The sequence below is a fragment of the Opisthocomus hoazin genome, chromosome 32, assembly GCF_030867145.1.
Source record: "Opisthocomus hoazin isolate bOpiHoa1 chromosome 32, bOpiHoa1.hap1, whole genome shotgun sequence".
Lineage (NCBI taxonomy): Eukaryota > Metazoa > Chordata > Aves > Opisthocomiformes > Opisthocomidae > Opisthocomus > Opisthocomus hoazin.
Window position 1 is genome coordinate 4,490,187 of NC_134445.1, and position 11,237 is coordinate 4,501,423.

The window sequence follows — 11,237 nt, forward strand, 5'->3', positions numbered from 1 at the left end:
CGGCCGAGTGCCGCTGGGAGACCCCTGTGCCGGGGAGGGACGGGCTCTGCCGGCCGCGCGGCCGGAGCTCAGCTCTGCTGGGTGACGAGGAAGGGGCAGGCTGAGGGCCGGGGGCCGAGCCGGGCGTGCTCTGCCCTCAGCAGTTGTGTCCCTAGCTCGGGGCTCCCTGAGCGAGGGCCGGTTTGCCGCCCGATGCCGCCGGCAGCTCTCCGGCCGCCCCGGTGCTCTGCTCCTCCACCCCGTGGGCACCGGCCCCGCGCTCGGCTCTGCCGTGGTCTCCGCCCCACGGCTGGGACGAGCTCCCCGCGTCTCGAGGGCCCTGCTCTGCGTCTCGGCTCCCGTACCCTGGCTCGGCTGGGGCCTGGCAGCTCGCGCGGGGAGGGCTGGCCTCGATTACGCGGGCCCGCGGTGTCGGGAAGGGAGGTGGCACGCGCGACAGCTGGCGCGCGGGCCTCGTCACGACTGCCTGCCTTCCCCGCGTGAGGCTAATGGGAGCTGTCAGAGCAGGAGCTGCCGATTGACCCCAGATCGAGTCCGCTGTCCTAAAATGAAACGTAGCGCAGCCTTTGCCAGCGCAGCCTGTTCTCACCGCTTCGTTTATCCGCCTGCTCCAGCCCTCGGCAGCTCGTGGCGCGGCACCGGCCGTGGCCGGGTTGCCCCGAGGCCGGCGGCACAGCTCCCTCCCGCAGCGGCAAACCAGCTCAGCCGCTTTCCCCGGGGGCTGCTCGCAGGCCGGCTTCAGCTCGGCCCCTGCCGCGGAGCAGCTGCCGGGCTGCTTCCCCTGGCCGCCCCGGCTGGGGAGGCCTCCGTCCCCGCCGAGCTGCCCGACGGCGCGGGAGAGCCCGGCCGGTGCCTGGGACCTGTCTGAGCGGGGAAGTTCCTGGCAGCTGTGCCGGGACACGGTTCCTTCTGCTGCGTTCGCCGTAACCTTCTCGGTGAAATTACCGGAACGCCAGCGCTGCCGCGGCTGGTGAAGCGCTGCCCGCTGCTGCCGCGTCCCGGGCGGCTCCGCTGCTCCCGGGAGCTGTGGGGAGCGTCCCAGGGCCGAGGAGCTGCGCGGTGCCCGGTCCTCCTGCCCCTGCCCAGGGAGCCGGCTCCGCTCGCAGGCGTTCGCCTCGGCCCCAGGCGTGTGCCGGAACCCGGCTGCGCACAGAGACCGCCCGTCGGCGCGGGTTTTCGGTGGGCGTTGGGGCTGAAATCCCCCTCTCACCGCGGGATCTGACGTCCGAGGATCCGTATTTCCAGCCGTAACCTCTTCCCGGAGAGCTGCTTGCCTCATCCGTGCTTCGTTCCGTGAGATGCCCGCGAGCGGCGGGGGTGCGCGCGCATCGAGCTTTTCGGAGGCTTTCACCCGATTCTGGATAAGCAATAGAGAGATTTTTTTAACGCAGAAGTCTTCAAACCGCTTCTGTCCCGTGCGTGTTTGCAGTCGGACCGCGTCCGCCTGCCCTCGGCGACTCGAAGCGATCCCCGGGGCGCCCGTTTGCTTCCCCCAAGGGCCGCGGGGGCCGGCTCGGTCATCGGGGGCTGTCGGCAGCCGAGCGAGCCGAGGCTCACTTGCTCCTTCCGGATTTCGTGTAATAACGTTATTCTGATCCATTTTTGTTTTGTATGGCAGATTTTGTAAGCTGTGTTTTCTATCTGGCTCGCGGTCGGCGTGCTGGTTGTCTGCTCGAGATGTTTTGCGGCGTGCCAGGGCAAACGCTGCGTTTCGTTCTCGGTTTCATAATAAAACGGCTGCTCCAAGGCAATCCCGGCGCCCGTCAGTTTGACGCACGGCGCGGCCGGGGCCGGGGCGCGCTGCCGGGAGGGAGCGGGCACGGGGGGGACGCGGCCGCTGCCGGCACGGGGGGCTCCGACCGGCGCTCGGGGCTCGTCCCGGCGTCACATTGACCTTGCTGCTTCGCCGCGTGCGGCTCACGTGCCTGCTCCGGGCCCCTCTGTGCCGCGGCCGGGGGTTACAGCGATGGCACGAGCCAGGGGCTCACCTCCCTGGTGAGGCCCCATCTGCAGTGCTGGGTCCAGTTCTGGGCTCCCCAGTTCAAGAAAGATGAGGAGCTACTGGAGAGAGTCCAGCGCAGGGCTACGAGGATGAGGAGGGGACTGGAGCATCTCTGCTACGAGGAGAGGCTGAGGGAGCTGGGCTTGTTCAGCCTGGAGAAGAGAAGGCTGAGAGGGGACCTCAGAAATGCCTCTAAATATCTGCAGGGTGGGGGTCAGGAGGACGGGGCCAGACTCTTTGCAGTGTTGCCCAGCGACAGGACAAGGGGCACCGGGCACAAACTGGAGCAGAGGAAGCTCCAGCTGAACCCGAGGAAGAACTTCTTCCCTCTGAGGGTGACGGAGCCCTGGCCCAGGCTGCCCAGGGAGGCTGTGGAGTCTCCTTCTCTGGAGATATTCCAGCCCCGCCTGGCCGCGGTGCTGTGCCCCCTGCTCTGGGTGACCCTGCTTGGGCAGGGGGTTGGGTGGGGGACCCCAGAGGTCCCTGCCAACCCCAACCATGCCGGGATTCTGTGAGGGTCTGCAGGGCGGTGGCAGCTGGGTCCTGAGCCTGGCGGGCAGAGAGACGCTGGGGGCTGCGCCGGGACGGTGGCACGTGGGACGTCGCACCGAGGGCAGGGTGCCACCACCTTCCCCCAGCCAAGGGCAGAGCCAGGACGCCGGATTTCACCCCCGGCTCCGCTCTCTGGCCCGCGGACCGGAGCGGTGGGGGGGTCCCAGCGCCGCTCTCCTCTGCCCGGGGGTCTGGCGGTGCTGCTGCCCCGGCACATCCCCGCGGGGCCGGTGAAGGGACGGCCGCGTCTTCTGCTCCGTCACCTCCCCGCCGTGGGGGTGAGCTTCCCTTGGCCGTGGCACCAAGAGCGGGATGAGCTCTGCTCCCTCCCTCTCCGTGCGGAGGCACCGGCATCCCCAGCCCGTGCCGGTGTCCCATGCCGGTGTCCCCAGACCATGCCAGTGTCCCCAGCCCGTGCCGGTGTCCTGTGCCGGCGTCCCCAGACCATGCCAGTGTCCCCAGCCCGTGCCGGTGTCCTGTGCCGGCGTCCCCAGACCATGCCAGTGTCCCCAGCCCATGCCAATGTCCCATGCCGACATTCCCAGACCATGCCGGTGTCCCCAGCCCGTGCCAGTGTCCCATGCCAGCATCCCCAACCCGTGCTGATGTCCCCAGCCCGTGCCGGTGTCCCGTGCCAGCATCCCCAGCCAATGCCAGTGTCCCCAGCCTGTGCCGATGTCCCCAGCCTGTGCCGGTGTCCCCAGCCCATGCTGGTGTCCCCAGCCCGTGCCAATGTCCCATGCTGACATCCCCAGCCCGTGCCGGTGTCCCCAGCCCGTGCCGGTGTCCCCAGCCCATGCTGGTGTCCCCAGCCCGTGCCAATGTCCCATGCTGACATCCCCAGCCCGTGCCGGTGTCCCCAGCCCGTGCCGGTGTCCCCAGCCCATGCTGGTGTCCCCAGCCCGTGCCAATGTCCCATGCTGACATCCCCAGCCCGTGCCGGTGTCCCCAGCCCGTGCCGGCAGCGCTGCCCTCGCTCTCCTTCCCCGGGAGGGACCGGGGCCGTTGCGTGGGGGACGCTGCATCCTTCACCCGTGGGCTTTCCCCTCCTGGGCGCAGGGCAGAGTCGTTCCATCGCGCCGCGTGGAAAACACCTCCTGATTTATGTTTCCTCTCCAGGCCGGGGGCTGCTCGTGACTAATTTGGGCTGAATGGGGGAGGAAAAAAAGCAGCGGGCGCACAATGAGCGGGAGAAAGTGTGGGAAAGCGAGCGAAAGAAAAGGCGGGCGGGGGCTCGCGGCGTGAGAGCCGGGGAGGCCGAGCGGTGCCCAAATGCGGCGTGAAGGCACCGTTCAGAGCGGGACGATCGGGGGGGCCGGGAGGGAGAAACGGGGGGGGCTGCACAATGGGGTGAGGGGCACGACGGGGGGACGCACGCCTGGTGCCACCAGGTCCCTCCGTCCGGCTTCGTCCGGCCTCTGCCCCCCGCGTGCTCCGAGGGGGGGTTGGAAACGGTGCCTGTTGAGGTTCGGAAAAATGGGGAGAGGAGGGAGCGGCGCAGGGGATCCCGAGGGGGGACGGCACCGCTGCCCCCCGCCTCGTGCTGGGGTGACGAGCGTGGCCGGTGCCCCTCCGGCTCCGTGCCGCCCTGCCCGCGGCGGGAGCCGGGATGTGCTGGGTCTGCCGCGGGGCTCCGGGGGGCTGGCAGGGGGTCTCCATCGCGGGGCAGGGGGGGGGCTCCTTCTGCTTCTCCCATCTGCAGGTCCAGCGGCCTCGAGCGTCTCCTCCCCGAGGAGCCCGAGCCCCGGCCTCCCCCGCCCCGCAGAGCCGTGTCCCCGCGGCGGGCGCCTGGCCGGGACGCCGAGCTGCGGCTGGGCGCTGCCTCCGTCCCCCGGGACCCTTCCTCCGCCGGCTCCGTAAGGGATGAGCTGCTGGGGGGTCCGGAGCTGGGACCCCTCGAGTCCCGCCTGCGCGCGGCCTGGCCCCCTTTGGGGTCTTCGGGATGGCGTTGGGATCCCGTCCCCGTCCCGCGTCGGAAGTCGAGCGTCAGCGCTGCCAGGGGCTGAGCCGTCCGCTGCCCGGCAGCCTTGTCCCCAGCGCCGCGCACGGCCCCGCGCCGCTGCCTGCGTGCGGGCTCCGCGGCAGCGCGGCGTCCAGCGCGCTCGGACGGGCGCCCGGGTCCTGGCGTCGCCCGCTGATGGTCCGACTGCGGCGCGTGTCGCCTTGTTGGGCGGCCGAGGGGACGGGGCGGGAGCCGTGGCGTGTCCCCGCGCGGCTGTGGGTGGTCGTCCGGATCTCCCCGGCCTAATTTGTGTCGTCCCCCCCCCCCCAAGCCCTGCCCCTGGGTCTCCGAATTAGGTCACCCGGTGGCCGGGGGAGCGGCGATGTGGGGTGCAGCCCCCCCGGCCTCGGGGGAGACGTGACCAGAACAAAAGCGAGCGCTCGTTAAACTCTTGACATCGGCCTCCCAAGCAAACAAACCAACCCCCCCGCGCCCTCCGTTCCTCGGCGGCCCCTCTGGGTGGGCGGCACGGCCTGGCCCCCCCCCCCGCCCCGGCAGACCCCAGGACCCTCGGGGAGGGTGGGCAGAGCCGGGGCCTGGTGGTGCCGGGGATGCTCGGAGCCGTGGCCGGGGCTCCCCGACGGAGCTGGGCGCTGCCCGGTCTCGGGGTGCGGGGTGTCGCTGCCCTCGGGGCGCCGCGTCGGGCTTCACAGCGCCGGCTCCGGTGCTGTCCTGGGGCTCCTGGAGACCCCCGGGAGCTTTATCCGTGGGCAAGCCGAGCCCGGAGCGGGCAGAGCTCGGCCGGTGGAGCGGCTCGGTGCCGCGTCCTCGACCGCGTGGGCTCGAGCTGCCCGCGGTGAGCTCCCGGCTGGCGATGGGGCTGGGGGCTCCGGGGGGACCCTCCGTGGGGCGAGGGGTGCGGGGCAGGGGTGGGTGCTGCTGGGGATGGGGGAAGCGGTGACCTCCCGGCGTGGCCCGGGGGACCTTGGCTCGAGGCCGGACAGAGCAGGACAGCGGGGAAGTGGCCACCGTCCACCGCGCCGGCAGCGGGGCCCGGGACCCGGCCGAGCCCGCGGGGTGACAGCCGGTGCCGTGTCCCTCTGCCCGCTCCTCGGCTGGGCCACAGCGAGCGTCCCCGCTGCCCCGGCCCCGTGGGCAGTGACCCTGCCTGCTGCCCACCCTGTCCCCTCCCGCGCGGCCCTAATTAGCTGCGACATTCTCGGCATAGCTGCAGCCCCTAATGAGGCTCCATAAAGGCTGCCCCTGCCCCGGCTCCTCCGGCACTCGGGGCCACTTGTAAACCTGGGCTTTACAACGGGGCGCGGGGCCGGGGGAAGCGGGGGCCGGCGGGAGGGCGGGGGGCTCGCCCGGGGGGGACGCGGCTCTCGCCATCGCCCGGAGCCGGTGGTCCCATGCGGGGTGTCCCTGGCACGGTCCTGGGGGTCCCCGTTCCTGTCCTGGGGGTCCTCATCCTTGTCCTGGGGGTCCTCATCCCTGTCCCGAAGGTCCCCATCCCTCTCCTGGGTGTCCCTGGCACTGTCCTGGGGGTCCCCGTCCCCTCTCCCAGGGGTCCCCGTCCCTGTCCTGAGGGTCCCCATCCTTGTCCTGGGGGTCCCCATCCCTCTCCCAGGGGTCCCCGACCCTGTCCTGAGGGTCCCCATCCCTCTCCCAGGGGTCCCCATCTCTCTCCCGGGGGTCCCCATCCATGTCCCATGGGTCCCCATCCCTGTCCTGAGGGTCCCCATCCATGTCCTGGGGGTCCTCATCCCTGTCCCAAGGATCCCCATCCCTGTCCCGAGGGTCCCCATCCCTCTCCCAGGGGTCCCCATCCCTGTCCTGAGGGTCCCCATCCCTCTCCCGGGGGTCCACATCCCTGTCCCAGGGGTCCCCGCCCCTCTCCCAGGGGTCCCCGTCCCTGTCCTGGGTGTCCCCGGCACTGTCCTGGGGGTCTCCATCCGTTTCCCAGGGGTCCCCATCCCTGTCCTGTGAGTCCCCATCCCTGTCCCGTGTCCTCCGTCCCCTCGTCGGGGCCAACCCACCCGGGTCTGCTCGGCCTCGCTGCAGCTCAGGGGGGGACGAATGGGCTCGGGATGGCGACCCCCCCTCCGGCTCCGCTCCCGGGACGGGGCCGGGAGGGTTGGGGCGGACGGGGGGGCCGCTGCGTCCTCCCGCGCTGGGTCTCGAGGCGCTGGCGCGGCCGCGGCTGCCGACGCGCGGGGACGGGCGCTGGCGGAGGCGTTTGGGAGGGGAGGGGGCTGCGGTTTGGCCCCAGCTGGGAGATAAAACCGGGAATGTCCTCGGCGTCGGGGCTGCGAGCGGGGCGTCGGGGCGGGTCTCGTCCCCTCTCCTCCGCCCGTCCGCGGTGCGCAGCCAGCGCCGGGGCGTGGGAAAAATGAGAGGCATTAGGAAACATTTCCCGAGCCGGGGTCGCCGGATCAGGCCGGGAGCTCCCGAGGGAGGGGGCGGGAGGGGGGCGGCGGGGTCGAGCGCGGGGGCTGCCGTGACGCAGGGACCCGGCGCGCGAAGCCGGGCGAGCGGCCGAGAGGCCGAGGGCCCATCCTGGGATCGGCCCGCGGGGCGAAGACCCCGAGGAGCAGCGGGGCCCGAGCCCCCCGAGCCCCCCTGAGCCCCCCCGAGCCCCTGCCCGGCCTCATCCGTCTCCGCTCCGGTGGGGACGCGGCGTGGCCCGTCCCGGGGTCTGATGCCAGCCCCGGGATCTGGTGCTGATCCTGGGATTTGGTGCCGACCCTGGGATCTGGTGCCAACCTGGGGATCCAATGCCAACCCTGGGATCCGGTGCCGACCCCAGGGTCTGATGCCGACCCTGGGATCCGGTGCCGTCCCTGGGGTCCAGTGCCAGCCCTGGGATCTGATGCCAACCCCAGGATCCAGCGCCAACCCTGGGATTCGGTGCCAACCCTGGGATCCGATGCCAACCCTGGGATCTGGTGCTGACCCCAGGATCCAGTGCCAGCCCTGCGGTCTGATGCCAACCCTGAGATCCGATGCCAAACCTGGGATCCGGTGCCGACCCCGGGATCCGGTGCTGACCCCAGGGTCTGATGCCGACCCTGGGATCCAGTGCTGACCCCGGGATCCAGTGCCAACCCTGGGATCTGATGCCAACCCTTAGATCCGGTGCCAGCCCTGGGGTCTGATGCCAGCCCTGGAATCCGGTGCCAGCCCTGGGATCCGATGCCGTCCCTGGGATCCGATGCCGACCCCGGGATCCGGTGCCGGTGAGGGGCTGGGTGTGGGCGCGGGGCGGCGAGGCAGCGAGCAGAGTGCAGCGACCCAAGCAAAACTCATTTCTCAGCAGTTTTCGCTCTTTTTTTTTTTTTCTCCTTTTTGGCTATATAAATTTTTTATTGTACAAAAAGTCTAAAAAAAACCCAACCGAGGCCGGCGCCGGGACAGAGCAGTGGTCACGCCGCCGCGCGCGGGAGCCGGACGCGAGTTACAGACCGGATGGCGTTCGTACAACACCGAAGTCGCCGGACGCCCGCTCAGCTTGTCCCCTCCCGGAGCCGCGCGTCCCCCCGTCCCGTCCCCCCGCGCTGGGGGCACCCACTCCCTCCGCTGCCGCTGCCCGGTCGCGGAGGTGGAGGGTGGCGTCGCCGAAAGGGGCTTCGTGACGAGGCCGTGGTGTAACGAGGCGGCGGCTCGGAGAGCGGATCCGGCGTCGCGGGCGGGTCAGGGGGCTTGGCGCGAGGAGCACGCGGAGGTGTCGGCGTCTTCTCCAGGGGAGGCTGCTCCGGACCCCCCGATCCCCGTCCCCTTGGGTCCCCTCCTGCCGAGCCACCGCGGCGTGGCCCGCTCCTCGTGCCCCGCCAGCCCGCGGCCGCGGCCCCGTGCCGGCTCGGCGGCGGCGATCCTGCCCTCGGCTCTTCTTCACCCTCCATAGTGCAAATGGTGCCGCCGCGCCCGGCCGCCTCGCACGCCCGCAGCCCCAGCTCCGCAGGCGCCGTTCGGCGTCGCCACGCGGGCTCCGTCGCGGTGACGCTGGCGCTGGGGCCGAGCTGGCAGCGCGACGCCAACGCGGACGTCGCGGGGGGACGTGGCACCGGCTGCGTTGGCTGGGGGTCCCGGTGCTGCGACGGGAGCGGTGCTGCCGGCGCAGGGACCCCCGGCCGCGGTGCCCGCGAGCCACGGGCCGGCCGGGAGCTCCCACCGCGGGGCGGAGCTGGAAGCTCTGGACCCTTCCGTGGTTTCTTCCGTTAAATAGCTTTTTAAAAATGTCTTTTTAATTTGTTTTTCTTTTTTTATTTTTGCTGTTCAAGTGCTGTGTTTGGTCACACGATTCAAAACCCCCCCCGCCCCCCCCGACCGCCCCCGGCCTTTTGGTCGTGCGGTTTGGCCCCGCCGCGCCCCCCCCGGGGCCCGTCCTGAGCCCCCGCCCTGGCAGACACCCCCCTGCCCCCCCCGGACACCCCTGAACGACAAAACGAGGAACAAAACAACGAACAAACGAACAGAAAAATAACCTAAGACGTTACGCACAGGACCAATACACCGGGTAAATAATAATAATAATAATAATAATAACAATAATAATAACAATAATAATAACAATAATAACAATAATATACTGACGGGGCTGCCACCCGTTGCCACCCTTGGCCAGCCAGCCCAGGGCACTGGTCCCAGTGCCGCCCGCCGCTGGGGGCTGTGGGACCAGTGCCGCCCCAGCACTGGGACCAGTGCCCATGGCTGACTGGTCCCAGTGCCCATGGCTGACTGGTCCCAGGGCCCGGGGCGGCCCCATCCTTTCTTCTTCAGCGCCACCTGCCTGCAACAGCCGCCCTGCGGGGCCGTTGGGGTGGGGGGCTGCGGGTTGGGGGGCTCCGGGGCTCCCCCAAAGCCGGGGGCGGCCGGGGCAGCTGAGCCCCCCCGGCCATGCGCCCCGTGCCGGGCTGGACCCCGCAGCGGCTGCTGCCGCCCTGGCACAGGGGACGATGCCCGGGGGGGGGGACGATGCCCATGGGGGGGGTCCCCACCTGCCTCAGCCACCCCCTGGTTTGAGGCTCTTAAAAACCGGGGGGTCCCCCCAGCCCCGGGCAGCTCCCGTCCCTCCCAGCCCCGAGTCGCTGCCGCTGCCCCCGCGCCGGGCGCGAAGCCCCCGCCGCCGGCCCGGGCCAGGGCCGCGTGCCCCAAGCGCGAGGCCGGCGGCCGCGTCCCGATTCGGGGGGACGGGGTGGGGGGCATCACCCTTTCAGGAGGGCTCCAGCGCGTGGCGATGGTTGGGGCGAGGGGGGCGGGTGGATCCCAGCCGGATCCCAGCCGCCGGAGCGGGATCCGTGGCCGGGCGGCTCAGTGCCCTTTCCGGACCCTTCCGAGCGGCTCCGTGTCCTTTCCCGGCACGTGGCCCCGCTCCCGGCGCCATGGCGGGACGGTTCTTCTCCGTGCCGGCGCGCCCTGGGCCGCGGCCAGTGCGGTTTTGGCAGTGGCGGGGGACGGTGGAGGCCGGGGCCGGACGAGCCCCCCTGGATCCGCGAGCGCTCGGCGGAAGCCAAACGGGCACCGGCAAAACATCTCCGCGAGCGGCATCGCCGGCACCGGCCCCTTCGTCACCGCGCGGCCACACCGGGCGGGGGTCCCGATGCGGGGACGCAGGCGTCACCCCTGGCTGGTGGGTCAGGGGGTCCCCCCCTGCCAGGCGGGGGGCACCCCCCTCCTCCGGCGCGAGGCCCGGTGCTGCCGGGGGACGTGGCCCCCCGAAAGGCACTGAACGGTGGGGAGAGGGGGTGCCCCGGCCCCCGCCCCGGTGGGGGCTGCTGCTGGCTACAGCCAGGCTGGGGAGGGGGCTTTGCAGCGGCGTTGCTGGACCCGGCGTATTGCTGACCTCCACGATGGGGACCCCCGGTGATGGGGACCCCGGCGATGGGGACCCCTGCAATGGGGACCCCCAGCAATGGGGACCCCCGGCGATGGAGACCCCAGCGATGGGGACCCTGGCGATGGGGACCCCTGGCAATGGGGACCCCTGCGATGGGGACCCCCGGCAATGGGGACCCCCAGCGATGGGGACCCTCAGTGATGGGGACCCCGGCCATGAAGCGAGCGCAAGCCGGTGCCTCAGGGCTGAGCCGTGCCCCCCGAGGGTGAGGGCAGCTGGGGGCCGCTCCGGGACCCCCCACCTGCCCCAGCACCCCACTCCTCGGGGGACCCCGGCTTTTCCCGGCCCCTCGCCCTGGTGCTGGGGGCCCTAAGTGCTTCGCTACCCCCGGGTTTGGCACCACCGGGCTCGGTACCCCCCGGGACCGGTACCCCCGGGACGGGCAGCATCGGGGTTCGGTACCCCCCGGCTCTGTACCCCCCGACTCGGTACCCCCGGACCGGCACCATCGGGGTTCGGTACCCCCCGGCTCGATATCCCCGGGTTTGGCACCCCCGGGACCGGTACCCCCGGGCTCGGTACCCCCCGGCTCGGTACCCCCGGGACCGTCCCCGCCGTCGCGGAGCCGGGCCCAGCACCGACCCCCCCGGCCCCCCCCTAAGTGCTTCCCGGGCTGCCCCGGGCCGTGCCCCGCGCGGCCCCGCGGTGCCGTGAGCGCGCAGGGACCGGCGGCCGCGCGCGGGGTAAGTGCTGGGCCCGAGGCTTTGCCCGTTCCCACGCGAAAATCACCCAAAACGGGGCGGGGGGGGGGATGGAGGGGGGAATCTGCCGCGCAAGCGGAATTTCTCCCCGGCCGGAGCCTCCGGTGCCGCCCCCGGGTGACCCCGCCCCCCCCCCCCCCCCCC